A 17,201-nucleotide genomic window follows, 5' to 3' on the forward strand; every position below is an offset into this window, starting at 1 on the left:
AGAGAACACCATTCTGAGCAACTTTGCTGAAGAGCACTAAGCTCTATCTTCAAACGGGAAGTTTCTAGAGCCATTTTTGTAATTTAGGTTGAAGTGTTTATGAAAAAATGAGTTTTTTGAATTTATCAACTCAGGCTTGTGTCGTAGCGAGTTGGTGTCTTCTAGACATTTGTAGAACTTATCAAAACACACATTTATCTTCCAAGAGAGTAAAAATCGGACCTTTAAAACGAAAGTTATAGCCAAAATACTACGAAAAAGACGCCATTTTGAAATGTAAATAACTCAAAAAGGTGGTGGAGTTTGACCTCGCTCTTAGAAGCATCTGAAAGTACACATTTTAGAGTACATTTGCTGAAAATATCTCGGGGGTCTTTTTTGTTTAACTTATTCAATCTCAATTTGAAAATGAGCATTTTTTAATCGTTTTTTGTCCATAACTTTTGATAGAATTGACCAAAATTCATTTTTCAAGAACAAAAATGTTCATTTTGACAAGCTTTACAATTGTCTACAAGGGCTCAAAAATGTACAAAATGATCTAGTGGTTGTAAAAGAAGAAACAAGTTATGGCTGAAATATTTCAGGAATAAATTTAATTATTTTGTTGATTCCTGAAATATTTCAGCCAAAACTTGTTTCTTCTTTTACAAATACTAGATCATTTTGTACATTTTTGAGCCCTTCTAGACAATTGTAGAAGGTCCCGCCAGCGATTCCACCGAAGTAGGCTTGGTTTGGTGTGTTGTTTGTACTTATGGCATGGAGACAACTCATGCACCTGGAATGACTTAACGGCCTAACAACCAAGGCCGGGACTGACATTTTACTTCCTCATCCGATGGAAGGTTGCAGCAGATGGGAATCGAACCCAGAATCATCCGCTTACAAAGCGGACAGCGCAACCATTCGGCCACGCATAGTGCGTCCATCCCGGGAATTCCCGGGACAAAATTCCCGGGATTTTTCCAAAACCGGGAATTCCCGAATCCCGGGATTTTCAATAGTTTGTCCCGGGAATTCCCGAAATTGAAAAAAATCAAATTTTAGTCTGGAAATTCAGATTTGGTGGTGGAAATAATTGACAAGTTGAGTACTTAATAAACGATGAAAATTAAAATTTAAAGCATTAAAAATTTTATATTATATCAGCATTAATTTGGCTTATAAGGGAAAATTGTTAAAATTTTAAAATGCCTGACGTTTCAATTTTGTTGCCATTCTATTTTATATATTTTTGAAAGACAGGGTTATATTTTAAAGTAAATTCATGATTTTAAATTTGAAAAAAAATATTACATTATTTTTCATCAAACACCAGAAACTGGGGCAAATCCCGACAAATGTAACGAATTAGGACAGCTATTTAAGTCAATTATTTTTCAAAATGTTTTGAATGGCTTCGATTCGTTGGAACAGAAACAAAACTCGATTATCAGAAGTTTCAATTATCCAAAGTTCGATTATTTGAAAGTTTATATAGGAATTCAGATAATCGTGTCACGAAAAAAATCTTTCCTTATTTTTTTCTACCTTAACTAGAATTTTGCAACCCAATTTTAGAAAAATTTGTATGATTGATTGCCTTAAAAGTTACCAAATGCATTTTTAAATATTTCATCATTGCCATTTTGGCCGCCATCTTGGATTTGAAAACTCGTCCTGTCGTCCCGATTTCGATTGTAATTTTTTAACAATTTTACATTGACTGGTATCATTTTATTAGTTTTATTTATTCTTTTTTAGACTTTTTCAAAAAAAATTGAGCTTTTCTAGTAATGTTATAAAAAATATATATGAAAGAAATATATTTATGGAAGTCTTATTTAATTTGAATCACATTGGATACAAAAAAAAAATATCCAAAGCACAACAATAAAAAAAACATTTTTAAATACTTTTAAGCTTTTTGCAAACTGTCGTCCTTGTTTAGATTGAAGTGTAGATTATCACCAATTAATATTATTAAGATTTTTCCATGATTTTGAGCTTGAAAAAAAAAAATAATAAAATCATAGATTTTATGAATGTTTCAAAAATTTCCCGGGATCCCGGGAATTCCCGGGATTTGAAAAATATTTTTCCCGTTTCCCGGGAAATTCTAAACCCGGGAAAATTGGACGCCCTAGCCACGCACTGCCTGTCAAACATCCATTTTTTTAGTAAATTAACTGTTTTTTTTACCTTTCAAAACAACAAATATTGAAAAAAATCTTCTATTCAGCACTCATTTCAGTGCTGAATAGTATATTTTTTCGGCACTAGTATTTAAAGGTTGAAATTTTCCATTCTGTTATTTTTAGTAGGGAAAAGTAGGCCAGAAGGACAAAAAAGTTTCACAGCGGAATCGCAAAAAAATGGTAGTTTGATTATCCGAAGTGAAATTCTCCAATGCCTTCGGATAATAGAGTCTGGACTGTATTAAGTTTAGCGCATGTTCAAATCCATTTTTTTTACGAACATACGAAACGGAAATTTTACACTCAGAACTAAGCGCGAGACAGTTCTTTAAAAAAAACCCTCTTATAAAATGGTCGATTCTGGGAATCGATCCCGACACCTTTGAATTACCAATTTAGACCCTTTACAGTATCGGCTACCACGACTCGATAAGTAATAAAAACTTATGTTTTGATGAAGAAATAAACACATTTACTAATAAAATATAAAATTAACAAGACAAGTCAAGATTCTCTCGCAGCACGATGGCCAGCGCGAGAAACAGTTCCGGTGCCTCTCCCGAAAACCTCCGATTCCGTCGAACTCCCTAACCACTCGCGCGACGCCACCGCCGGTCATCGTACAGCCAGGGGGTGGGCGCTGGGATGGGAAAACTCGCCGCCTCCTCCTACCCCTCTCCCCCTCTCCCACTTCCCGCAAGCAAAGAAGAGTGTTTTGATGAAATTCCCTTTCTCCGGATTGTGCGGTTGTGTGCGTGCCTGAGAGGAATGGTTGGTTAGTTGAGAGAGAGGGAGAGATAAATTAAATTGAGAGAGAGTGTTGAATGCGTTGGTGTTGGTGTGTTTTGGTTTCTCGCGCACGAGAGTGTGACGTCCTCAAAGAATGATTGAATTTTTACGGCTTCTTGCAATTTTTTGTCATGTTGTGTACGATTTTTGAGAGCGAGAGTGAGGGAGAGATTGGGTGTCGTCGGCGATTGTCACTCTCTCGCGAGAGAGGGGGACTTGGCAGACTCTCGACCCGTCTCGTCGGTGAACTCTCGTCAGTTCAGTTTTGTACCTACGGTTGATAACATACCACCCGAAAGGTTCGAGAACGCAGCAGGTTCTCTGGTCGGAACCGTAGTCTACACCGGCTGAGTCACTCGGGTTTCTGGGAAGGTTTCCTGCGCCACGCGACCACATTCCAGAGCGATTCGGGAAGTTACGGGTGTCGTAGATTCAGTCGTAGTAGATCTCGTGATCTCGTTTGTTGTGTCCTGAACGAATCGTCGCGTAGCGCGTAGTCCTGGTTCGCTGAATCATCCCGTTTCGTGTCGTGGAAGACCGTGTTCCAAGTGTGTGTGTGTGTGTGTTGGTGTCGTGACTACCACCCCAAGTGTTGTTGTTCCTTCGAATCTCCGGTACACCACCCCCACCGAAACCAAGAGGGTGTAGATTCGCGCTGCTGTGTGCGCTAGTCGACGGTTCGTACAGCTGTGTGAGTTCGCGAAGCTCGTAGAACGCGCGTCCGTGTAGTTGTGTAGCTATACCGGAAAGCTGCTGCTGCTGCTCTCCCCTGCCCGAAGAAGATATCTAGAGACACCAGTCGAGAGCGACCGACAACCTCCACAAACTGCTGCTGCGTGTGTACATCGGGCGCGGTGAAGAAGTGTGCGAAGATTTGGAGAGCTATTGCGACCAGCAGGCTCCTATTGCACACTCCTTAGGCGTGGACCGACGACGTAGTCTCGGTTCTTTTTCGCGAAACGGCTGCTACCGTGTCTGCCTGGTACCACATCCTCCGCACTGCCTCCGCCGAATACCTACAGTTTTCGTGTGAGTTCCGTGTGTTTTTTCCGGCGAAAGTGTGTGACAACAACGCCCCAACGAAAAATAGCCATTCCGGTGTAGTGTCTTCCTCGAGGCGGTAGTGCTGTAGTCTGTGTTCTCATATAGTGTGTTCTTCCTCCCTCAACGTGCATGTTCTGAAGTCTCGACACCCAGCAAGGTGTGTTGATCCAGCAGTGTTGTCGTACGCACACGTACGCATCGTGCTTAAGCCGGCTGGCAGTGTTGTGTGTGCGGTTTTCGCTGTTCCGGAACCACCGTGTGTGCCAACATCTGGTTAACCGTGAAAATTGGATTATATTACCATAGTGCTGCTGCTGCTGCTCCCGGATCGATAGCTCATTAAGAAGTCGACTCGTCGGACCCTGACGATCGCCGCTGATCCAGTCGACTAAGCTCGTGCAAAGTAAGTTCTGGTCGTCACCACCGGGTTCAACCATTAGCGGAATCGATGAAACGTGATTCCAGACGGCGGCGGAGCCGCTGTCCATTGCGTGTCCGCCCGTCCCGAAATCACTCAACCGAAACCTTCTGCATTCGCAATTATACTCATCATCTTGAAATGTGCGGACCGGCGCTCTCGTGTGGTAATGAGTGCTGGGGCAATCGTCTGCGGTGTCTGGAATGTGCATTAAAAATGGCGACAACACTCCAGACGGTCGTGTGCAGAAACGTCCGTACGCGGGTCTGCGCCGTGTGTGTTTCTAGTTGGGGCCAGGGCAAAAATAATTAACAACTTCCGTTTTTGGGCTTCGCCTAGCTTCTAGGGTTCTGCTTTTGGACACCACCACCACCACCGGCGGCCGACTTTCTCTGTAGCTCGCTGATGGTTGGGGGGTTCCGGGTTTTTCCTTCTTTTTCTCGCTCACCGTCGTCGTGACTGCTGCTGCACTTGATGGCTCGGAAGAAGAGTTGAGCGACGACGACGACGAGCAGCGGTTTTTTGGACTGCGTGGCAACAAATCGGATGACGTGACGGTATTAGGGTTGATGGATGTTTTGGAAAGTCTTTGTTACCTGCGGGTTCGGAATTTGCACGTTTTGGACCGGATCCTGACGAAATCTGGAAGAACATTGAGGTAGAGTCTCGCATGACCTCACATGATTGGATTGAAGAATCGTTATGTCGGGTGTATGACAACTTTTAGAAAAATTCGTTCCGAAATCATCAACAGGTCAATTAACGTAACGTAACTTGGTCTAGCGTAAATTTTCAAAAAAATGTGTCTAAGAGTTCACTCAAACCAACTAATTCCGACATTTACTAGTGCTTCCTAATTATGGGGGGTATAATTTGGATCTATTTAAATTATTTTGAAATTCTTCGGGATCAAGTGCAACAAAAATCATCGAAATCTGCTGAAAATTGGTCAATATACATTGCTAGACAACCTTACGGAGAAAAAATAGTCATCGCTACTTTCAAATGTGTATAATAGGAAATTTTCTCAGCTTTCCAATGCTTCATAGAGCGAAATATTTCATCGAGAAATGTCTGAGATGTGCAAAAAATGTGCAAAACAAGACAAGAAACAACTTTGTAGAAGGTGGCAAATCGCTTAACATTTTAAAACATAAATTTTAACCGGGTTTTTTGTGGGATTTTGATTTGATTTTTGATTTGATGGTATAACCAACAGGGCCACAAGGATGACCTATGTAGCGGTTGCCTAGAAAGTTTTTGAATATGTGGGATTTATTCAGAAATTAACCGTATTAAAATATACTTAAACTTGAATCAACAGATTATTAAAAAATTTGTGTGCACAAATATCAGCCATCCACCCTAATTTTGCTGATACAACCGAATTTTTTGCAGGTTTGCGTTTGTTAACGGTATGAAATAATAGATTTTTATGAATAAATATGATATTTCCTTAACCAAAAATTAACTAGTTGTATGGATGAAATTAAACTACATAGTAAAAAAAAATCATGGTAAAATTTCATCTACAAAGGAGTACATCTTTTATGTCAGAAAAAAAGCTTTAATTTTACCTCTAATAATGTGTAAATTTACATCTGGCAGACGCTAGGCAAAAATATATGTAATCCCAAAAAAATATCAATCCGTCGATAGTTATATCTAGCTTACTAAGTCCGCGCCCCATCCCGCACGGCCAGCTTGCCGCTGTATACCTCTAGGCATCTCGTATATGTACCCTATATGCTGTAAATACAGTATACAATGCATGGAACACATAGAGCTACATTGGCTTTGATCGTCCAGTTTTCACAGCGGGGAGATGGCCTTGCGGATTGGGGCGCGGACTTAGTAAGCTAGATATAATTATCGACGGTTTGATATTTTTTTTGGGATTACAGATATTTTTTCCCTAGCGTCTGCCAGATGTAAATTTACATATTATTAGAGGTAAAATTAAAGCTTTTTTCTGACATAAAAGATGTACTCTTTTTTAGATGAAATTTTACCATGATTTTTTTTACTGTGTACAAACTACTGTGGGAAGTTACAGTAGAAATACTTTTCATGAGTTAGCAAAGATTTTTTTTCTTTATTTGTATGAAATGATCAAGGAATCAGCAATATTATAGAAGTATTATAAATTTTAACTTTTATAAATACGTTTTACAATCACCTTGATTTTTGTTCAAATTGTTTGGGTGGAAGTTGCTGTTTGATTTTTTTAGTTAAAATAACACTTTATTTTTGTTCAATCAAAAAAATGTGGCGGTGTTTTCATAATTCTGATCTCACGAATTTTATTGTTTCTTTTAAATGCTTTTTCAACAAAGAAACATTCAAGAAAATTTTATTTTTATTTTATGCTTATGAAAATATCACTTTTGAAGCTTGCAACAGTAATTTGTAGTAAATTTTCGATTTTAAATCATGTTTTGTATCCATGTTCCTGGTTCATGTTTGTTAAAGGAAATATCATAAATATATTTATTCATAAAAATCCAATAATACCCTTAACAATCTCTCACATGCAAAAATTTCGGTTGTATCAGCTAAATCAAAGTAGACGTATTTGTACACAAAGATTATGCAATAATCTATCAATTCTTGTAAAAGATATATTTTAAAACGATATTATGATTTTAATTTATAAATAAATCTCACATATAAGAAAAAACTCGGTTTCAACATAATTTTCAAAATGTTTAGCGATTTGCAACCTTCTACAAAGTTGTTTCTTGTCTTATTTTGCACATTTTGATGAGTAAATGACACATAAAACACATCATTTGACAAGTTTCCTGAACTGTTATAAAAAAGTTTCCAATAAATGAGGTTAAAAATAATAATTGGGTTTTTTTTTATAGAGAAAATGGCAATCAAGTGTCTGAGGTCTGGATGGCGTCATTTTGTATTTTGAAAAACTACCTAAAAAATGTTCGACGTAGAACTTTTGTTTTGTGCTGCATATGATAATAAAGCATTAATTAAACGGAGCTTAAAAGTTTAACTAAGAATTGAATATATAAAAAGAGATTTGAGATCGTGCATAACCGACGTGCCCTTTGAATTTGAAATCACCCCCTCCCCATTTCCCTTGCGTGGCTTTTTCCATTTAAAAAAATCAAATTTTTGTTTCGAGCCTGGTTTTTCCCAGCTCCCCTCCCCCTCCTCTACTCCCCTAAAAAGTGATTTATTGACGAGTCCTTATGAGTTTCAAAAATACTTCTTTTTAAAGGTTTGTCAATATAATTTGTCATACAAATTTGGCACCAGTCCATATAAAAATGGGTCTCGTGGCGCAGGGGTAGCGGCTTCGGCTGCCGATCCCGATGATGCTATGAGACGCGGGTTCGATTCCCGCCTTATCCACTGAGCTTCTATCGGATGGTGAAGTAAAACGTCGGTCCCGGTTTCTCCTGTCTAGTCAGAGGCGCTGGAGCAGAAATCCCACGTTAGAGGAAGGCCATGCCCCGGGGGGCGTAGTGCCAATAGTTTCGTTTTCGTTTTTCCATATAAAAATGATAAATAAAAATACTAAAATCTGTATCTTTTGAAGGAATTTTTTGATCGATTTGATGTCTCCGGTAAGGTTCACTGAAAAAATAATACACGGTAATTTCGCGATTTTTCATTTCACTTTTTGTCACTAAAACTTGATTTGCAAAAGACACTATTTTTTTTTTTTTCATTTTCTGATATGTTTTAGGTTTAGGGGACATCAAAAGCCAACTTTTCAGAAATTTCCAGAACGGACAAAAAATCTTTAACCAAGTTTAAATTTTTGAATCAATGCTGATTTTTTCAAAAAATCGACATTTTGGTCACAAAAAAATTTCAACTTCATTTTTCGATGTAAAAAATTGCAATCAAAAAGTACTCTAGTGAATTATTGATAAAGTTCACCGTTTTCAAGTTAAAGCCAAAGCCAAATAGCCCAGTTTTTTTTAAATTACTGCACATGTTTGCCCACTTAAAATTTGTTTTGAAGAGCTTACAAAATTCTCTGTTTTTTTCTTTTTTGAAATTGGGTCCTAAAATGAAGCTTAGATTGCTGATATTATAGTTTACAGCGATAAAGCTTATTTTTCTGAGTACAATGAACGACCACAGTGGGAGTACAATGTACGACCGCAAAGAGTTTGAAATAGATTTTTAAATCAATTTTAAAAAATTAGCCTCGCGGTCCTTCTTGACAGAAAAGCTTCTACTTGACAGCTCGTTTCAAGGAGACCATAGTTGATCCATCGAAAAAATGTTGTCTCTTCAAAAAAAAATTGCATTAAAATGAAAAAAAGTGATCAGAAATGGTTTTTAATCGTGTTTTTTACCGTTGTACATAAAAATTGACATAGGGCTTTAGTACCCAATTTGCTGATACGACCCTTAGTTTCTGAGATATTGCCATGCAAAGGTTTAAAAACAGGAAAATTGATGTTTTTTAAGTCTCACCCAATGTCGATATCTCAGCAACTAATGATTTACAATGGTAAAATATGAAATATTCGGGAAATTTTCCGATCTTGTCGAAAACAATGTTTTGAAAAAATTTAAATCAAGACTTACATTTCAAATTGGCCAATCATTCAATATTACCCCCCCCCCCCCCCCTAGAGTACTTTTTGATTGCAAATCTTTTACATCAAAAAATGAAGTTGAAAAATTTTTGCGACCAATATTTTGATTTTTTGAAAAATCAAAAATTTATAACTCGGTCAAAGATTTTTTGCACAACCTGGAAATTTCTGAAAAGTTGGCATTTAATGTCCCTTCTTTAGGCATACCGAAAGCACCAACCAAGTTTCAACTGGATTAAAGTACAAAAAAAAATTAAAAAATATACCGATTTTGTAGAGAATTGCTCACATTAAGCAAATTGCTCAAAAGGAAATGAAATAGCAAGTTATTAATAAAAACTTTGCAAAATAAGCTGTTTTAAAGTGAAATTCTGTAAGCAATGTATGTAAATAGTACCCAAACCTTATCCTGCCAAAATTACGAGAATTTCCCCTAATTCACAACCCTCAAATCTCAACACTACTAAGTTCGATCGTTATAGTGTCTGCCGCATATCCTTCGTCACCAGGCCCATTATCCTGGTCTCTCCAACCACGTGTGCAAGCTGTACCCTTTCGCTGTCGGGTGGTAATCCATTTTCCTGCCATAAGGAAGCAGACGTTGTCGCTCTGTTCTCTATCCAGATCGATAAACTTTGCTGTCTGTGGTTACACAGAAAATATTGTTGAAATTTCTGATTTGAGATTTTGATGTAAAATTTTTAACATAAATAGAATTCATTTAAGTTGTTTTTTTATTGCTTATATTATGTATATTGATTCAGAACTTATATTGAAAATCTTATCACATTTAATGATTTCATCTAATAAAAATCCACATTCTCAATGTAATATTATCATTCAATTTTTTTAACTGTGTTTCACTCAAATTTTAACACAACTACCCGAAACCCTGGGGTCAAGCCCCGTCTTACATCCATGGGAAAACTAACACCCCCTCCCACAGAGTGAGTGCACCCCGCGTGCGAGTTTTTGTCAATTTTCCAGCAAAACCAACCGCATGCCGGCGCCGCACACTTTTCCGACGCGGCCATTTTTCCGGCCAATGTTGACTCAGCGCGCTTCGTGGAAACTTCGCCGCGGGCAACAATTTTTCAACCAGAGCAAAAGTTTTCGAGCCTCAGTCCGAGACAGAAAGCAAACGCGACACGCCAAACGTGCGAATTTTCGGCATGTTTATCAACTTTGTGTCATGCTGGGTGAAATTTCAGATGTTTTGTTGTTTTTTTTTTCTTCTAGGGTACACTTGAAGTTCGTCACGTTGAAGTAACCGCTTTTGGGTGGTTTTGAAAGCCGAGTTTGGAGGTTGTTACGGGTTACTTTGGGGGCAAGTTTTTTGGTGGAAAATGGCGACATGGTAACTATTTCTCTCGGTGTTCATGGTGTAATCGAATACTTGCTTTGTTTTTTTTTCTTTTTTTGCAGGATTATTGTGATAACGGTTTGTGTTTGATGTGAAAAAGACTTGTGATGGCGGTTCAAGTACTTTCACACGGTTTACGTCAAATAGTGGCTTGGCCATCAACATTAGACAAAACATTCTGGGCTTATTGATTGTAATTGTAGTTGGATTTAACAACTCAAACAACGAATTTGAATTAATGAGACTAAAAACTATTAGCAAAAACGGTTGTCTAAAAACATGATAGAATTTATTGTATAATACTAACTCCATTCTTAAAAAAAAACAACAACAACATAAAAATGCAAACCAAACTAAAGCCAAAATTAAATTAAAGCTTTGAAGCACACTCGACTTGTTTAAACAAATGACTTGATAAATATTTCGACACTAATGCTACAGATCGATTTTCAAACCAGTTTTTGAATCGAACTACGACGTGTTATTTTTCAGAACATCTTTGGTTTGATGATTTCGATTGTTTCTAGAGCGTCCAATTTCCCGTCCCGGGAAAAAAATTCCCGGGATTTCCCGTAAAATAATATTTCCCGTTTCCCGGGAAATTTGTAAATTTCCCGGGAATTCCCGGAATTCAAATGGAAGTATAAATTTTCTTAATATTTTGGATCCAATTTTTAAAAAATGCTCTAGAAAAAATGAGGAAACTCTATTACTAGCAAGATTTATTTCTGATAATATTAGTTTCTGAAGCAACTGGAAACAGACCTTGCTTAATAAAAATAAACTTTTACAATCTAAGGTAATTTTTTTTAAAAGAGTGATTGGATATAGTATAAATAATATTGAAACCCTTTACCGCCAAAGCAAAATTGAGATTGTTTACGTTTGTGTTTACCATTTACAAATTAGATCAAAATTTCATTGCTATCATTGAATATTTCAAATAGGTTTTTGCAAGAAGAATTACTTCAATTCGTTAAAAAAATCAATTAGTATTATGGAGCACTGTTGAAACAATGGTTGTTAGAAGGTTTAACAACAGAAGTCAATTATAAACCTGAAAACCAAGTGTTAAAAACTATTACAAAATCATTGAAAAACTACTTTGTATTGTTTAAGATGTGCTCGAAAAATGCAAAAATTGTTTAAAAACTTGCTTCAAATATTTGAAAAAATTGAGTTGTTTTAAAAAACAAAAACGAGAAGTTAGATTTTTAAGGAAAAACTAAAAAGCTTAACCATTTTGTTTAAGAGCTGAAACCAGTATTACTTGGTTCAGAAAAGTAATTTGTTATGAAAAAAATAATTCTTGAATGATTTTATTCGTGTGCCAGACCACACTCTCACAAACTGGGCACAGAGGCAAGTTTTAAAGAAATTTTAAGATTGTGGAGTATGGATTCATTTTACTTACTGTCATAACACTTTGATGAAAAAATACTTCTCAACAAAAAATACCAGAAATCATTATTTGATTCATTGTACGATTTGAGCTTATCAAATTAGAAAAATATACATTTTCTTGTAGTTGTACGAATTTTTATATGCAGTCAAGCAATTAGTTGATCTTTACACTTATTTTAAACATTAAAGTCCCTGCCATATTCAATTTATGTGCAAAATATGATTCAGCACCAAAATTAGAACAATTTTCAATACATTTAAAATCTCCCGGGAATTCCCGGAAAATTGGTTAAAATTTCCCGTTTCCCAGAAAATTTGTAACCCCGGGAAATTGGAAGCTCTAATTGTTTCTTTTGACTTTGCCTATGTTTTGAAAAAAAAAAGTATTTTCTGGGATTAACTTAGGCTTGCTTTTCACTAATATTCCATGTTTTTTTTAAATAAGTATTTAGTAATTATTCATACATATTTGTTTATTCCTAATGTAGGAGAAATATATACATTTTGGTCACCCTCAGCATTTTGACCTAATCTCGTAACTTCTGGAGTTTGCCGCTATTTTTTATTTGAGCTATTTATCACTTTGCAATAGTCAAATACACTTTTTAAAAGCTGTAATCATGATCAAAGTTCTGTTAAGCCGATAAATGGGGGCAGAGAAAGGCTTTTTCGACATTTGCTTCCAATATTAAGAATTTGTGAAAAGCTTTAAAGTGCATTACTTGATTCAAACATAAAAGAAACGTTATACAATGCTTGGGCTAGTGTTCGAAAGGTCCTAAGCGCCATTTGTAAACAAGCCATTTCTCGGACAAATCTCTTTCAATTTAGCTTTACAAATGAAAAATGCTTCAGATTGTTATCTGCCCGTCCTTTAAATTTTAATGCTCATTACTGAAAACATTGAAAACTTGCTTTGTTTTACAGAAAACATCAAATAAAGGTAAGAACAAGATTGTCCGTCAGACCTGGACGCAAACGCAAAATTTTGCGCCTGTCATCATAGCCTGCCAGTCATCGACCATTGAACAAAGCAACCCCTTTAGATTGTTCGACTGACAGCTGATGGAAAAATCGAACTGGCACAGCGTTCTGCGTTCACCACTGCGTCGAACGGACAATCTTGTTCTTAGCTTAAGTGTCGGACATGCTAAAAATTGTTCTTTTTTATATATATATTTTTCATTAAGCATTTTTTCTGAAATCTCACAAAAAGCATTTTTTTTAATTGGTCAATCATGCTAAAATTATTACAACGCAGGAAAATGCATTTTAAATTGTTTTGAGTTGATTGCAGTAAAATTTTATTTTTTGAATAAAAAATACTATTTTTGCCTCTGATGTTCTGGGCAGATTTTGAGGAGAGGGCGACATATTTGGAACGGTCAGAATTGAATCGTTTTCGCCATCGAAAATAAAGTTTGATTTTAAAATACGTATTGTAAAATGTGATTCCCTATCAGCGATAGAATAATCATCATCAACAGAAAATCTTTGGATGTTCATCAAGAGAAACAATCCGAAGGGAGCATGGCTCTCCTCTCTCGCGCACGAAAGATCCGTAAAAAGAATCTACAAAAAATCATCATTTTGATTATTCGGCGGAACATCTTTTTTACTACTACACTTGCAAGTGTAACGTCACACGTCGAAAAATGACCTGTCACAATTTGTAGATGGGCAATGTGTGTAAACAAAGTGAAATAAATATGTTTGAGTGGTGCTTAGAAGGAAATTCACAAAAAAAATCATCCGTAGATTGATTTTCTTGGAGATTTTCGGGAGCGATTTTCTTTTGCGTGATTTGCCTCCTCTCTCTTTCGCGGGTGAAGAAAGTAAGCAAGCGAAATTGTTTTTTTGCGATTATTCCATCCCTGTTCTCTACATTTTCTATTTTACTGAAACAGCAATGACAAAACTGAAGAAAACACATTTTAATTCATCATTATGATTCTAATTGAAGCATTGTTGAAAATTTTGTTTCGTGAGATTTTTTTCATTCCCAACTGGATCGACATTTCTCCCGCAGCTACTTTTCATTAATCCAAACAAAACGAGCTCGCTCTTTTCCGCTTAATCCTCCCAAGTGAACCATTTTACCTCCTCTCTCTTCTCCTTTCTCTTCCCCTCACCCACTCTACTTGAAACCAACCAAGAGGAAATCATGACTTGCGGCCTCCCCTAAATCACGAGTGACTTTTATTTATACGATCTTGATGATTTTCGGTAAACTTTATTATCTTTCCCCCTTCCTCTCGACACGGCAGAGTGTGCGTGCGTTCGTCGTGAACAGATGATTTCTCTCGCGGCTTCTTCGCGGCGATCATTCGCACTCTCTTTTTCGAGTGTTGGTGAGTCACACGCTCCGCGCGATCATCTCCCCCCTGTTTTCCCCTCTCTTTGCTGAATGTGTTTATTCTCTCGTTTGGAGATTATTGACCTTAGCCTTGTTTTTTTTTGGAATTTTGTTATTATTTTTTTTGTGCACACTGTGGGGCCGCGGTACCGGCCGGTGTGTGTGCGATCGAGAGATGATTTTCCTCTGGTCCCTTTTCGCACCTCATTCGCCAAAATCGCTTCGCCGATCATCGGACGGGTCGTGGTTTTGCCGGTTGAGCCGCGGGAGCGGATTCGATCGTGAGTATTGCGTGTGAGAGTTTTTTCTTATTAGATTTTTTTTTGAATTTTAGGTTTTTATACATTGTTTCATATAAAATTTAATATTTGTTGTGCAAAACGGGAATTTTATGAAAGGAATGTGACTTTTTTTTTCAAATTATTTGAAAATATTCAAAATAACTTAATTGTTATTTTGCATTACCTTCGTCAATGCTAATGCTGTGTAAAGAAATTTAGTAAAGTTTCCTGTTTTGACACTTGAACGTATTTAGGAATTGACAATCCATTAACCAACTCACATCAGCTTGTACGCCTCTTCCACAACAAAAAACCTAACAAGTTTGCACTTGTATGCATCGAGATCGCGGTCCACTAGACATTCGAAATTATAGCGAACAAAAAAATCTCAAGAAATCCGACAGCTTAATGACCAATTCCGATTGCAATCACGAAGTTTCACACACACACACACACACACACACACACACACACACACACACACACACACACACACACACACAAATCTTGGAGTTTCCTTGGAGAAGCAATAGAGAGGAAGCGATGAAGAAGGGGATAAAATCGCAAACGATTTATTCACGGCATTTGCCGGCATTACACTTGTATAAGTGTGTGTCTGCGCGCGCGTGTGTGTGTGTGTGAATCGGTAATGAATCTTCCTCTTGCGCTCTATTAGCTGTCGGGAAAAACTCTTCGGCGCAGGAGGGTGTGAGCGTGAGTAATGAGCGAAGCTGGAAGGAAAATCATGTTAAATATTTATACGGCTCTGGCATGCAGCATGCACGGCGTCACACACACACAAGCTTTGGTTTCAGCGTAAAAATTATGGTTCACGTGGAAGTGGTGCCATAAAGAAGAAGTTAAGGGGGAGCTCACACGCACACACACATTCAGTATGTTTCAAAGAAGAAGAAGACAAGGTTGAACACCCAAAATCGTTGATTATCGTTTTCATCCGTACTTTCGGAAGTGGTTCCGGAGCGTAGAACCGGGTGGGGGGACATGAGGGAAAGGTCATTAAAAATGGACCCTTTTTTGGCAAGAGTTTCTGGAGTCAGACAACAGAACAGAACCCAAGATGAAAAAAGAAAAAGAATTGGTTGATAATAATGAACAGACTGTGCCGTAATTGTTGTAACTTGAATTAAAAACAGGGTTATAAAACAGTTATTATGTGGATGAACGGGACGGCACTTTGGAAAATTGGGTACTAATTAAAATGATTATGAACAGACAATTGGATCATGCATAATTTTGCAATTCCCACAGTTGTTTGGAGTTAACTCAATTGGGTTTGATTGAGGGTTCATTTTGAGTTATTTTTTATAACAGCTGGTTTGACCATGATCCTTTTTACATTTCTATTCCATTGCGCTTAGAATATTTTTAAAAAATGCATATTCGACATTATTTTGGGTGGTCCAAATCTCAAAAAAAGATCGTGTTGACGACCTGAATGATCAGGATTTGATAAACCTAATGACCCAACCAAATTTAACGTCCCATAAACCCGATTAAAACCTAATAGTTAACGACATTCCAACTAATCCGGTCCGATCCCATTAGCGCCGCGTTATTTCCCCATAACCGAACCCAAATCCGGGAACAGTTATCTTATCGACCTCGACGTTCATTCACAAAACAAAAACAAAACAAAAAACAGGTTATATCACTTCCTCTAAAATTTTCCTCCTCCTCCTTTTGATCGTCATCTTCGCCAGGCCCGAAATTACGGGGATCACCGCCCTAGGTCAATCCACCCGGGAGTGACGTCCCACAATCCCCGAAGAGCGGAAGCCGAACGAGTGCGCAAAAGAGAATTGGGCAAAAAAAAAACGACGACGACGAACAGATGAGTGCGTGCCGCACGATCGCGCTTCTTCTTTGACTTGTTCGCTGGAGTGTGATCGTGATCGTATTTTTTTGCGCTGAATTCCGAAGTTCTTCTTTTTTCTTCTTTGTGTTTGTGCGGGGTTCGCAATCAAAACAATCTCCTCTAAATTTGCGTGATGAAGTGAGGGTAGAGCAAGGTGGGGCTAATTGATCGAAATAGTTCAATATTGAATGTATTTTTCAAGCGATTTAAAGATCACTCACTTTGTTGAGCAATTACTTAACTGATGAAAACATACTTGGTTTGGCAGCAAAACCTTTCAAATTTTCCGGGTAATGCTACTCAAATCAAAAACTCTTCAAGGAAAAAACGAAAACTTTTCCAACCTCACCAGTTGATATTTACTCTCTTAGTTGGCTTCCCTAACTTTTTCCCAGCGTACGAGTGTGTAATTCACTACCCCGTGTCGGGGTTGCTTGAAAGTTGTAATTTTCTTGCAGCCAAAATGATAGCACAAGTTCCGACAGCAGCAGTAACAACAACATCCAGTTGGGAATAAGGAAAAACTTTACCGCAGTGACAAATGGCTGGCATTTTTTTTTGTTTTGCTTTTATTTTTTGTCAGGCTCTCGTTTTACGATTGCCAAGCAGTGCGCACACATTCCGAAGATTGTATGTTCCGTTCAAGATAAAACATGGAAAAAATATGTCAAACTCATCATGCGGTGGAATTCGACCCATGTGGCACGTGGCATCCGAAATGTTGCAATCCAGATGTTTTCATTTTTTTACGAAAATGAATCAAACAACATGTGGCGCTGAATTTTGTTATGATTTGAAACAGATTTAAACATAAATTTGAATGTTGAATTGAGTTTTGTCAATTTGACACTGCGGTAAGGGCGCACTTTTTCCAATAATTTGGTACACTCAACTCCCGGTGGTTGGTCAC

The 17,201-nt window shown here is 37.4% G+C and overlaps 1 protein-coding gene across 13 annotated transcripts in view; it reads left to right on the forward strand.

The window, feature by feature from the left end:
• LOC6041261 (protein alan shepard) overlaps positions 1-17,201 on the forward strand; it is a 340,069-nt gene that overhangs the window by 165,490 nt on the left and 157,378 nt on the right. For 2 of the 13 annotated variants that reach the window (XM_038261542.1, XM_038261543.1), the window contains exon 1: positions 3,224-4,416. The exons of the other annotated variants lie outside the window; for them this stretch is intronic. The gene's annotated coding sequence lies outside the window, so the exon portion shown is untranslated. Of the gene's footprint in view, positions 1-3,223; positions 4,417-17,201 lie in introns of those variants that run through there. 13 annotated transcript variants of the gene reach the window in all.

This window comes from Culex quinquefasciatus, chromosome 3, assembly GCF_015732765.1.
Source record: "Culex quinquefasciatus strain JHB chromosome 3, VPISU_Cqui_1.0_pri_paternal, whole genome shotgun sequence".
Lineage (NCBI taxonomy): Eukaryota > Metazoa > Arthropoda > Insecta > Diptera > Culicidae > Culex > Culex quinquefasciatus.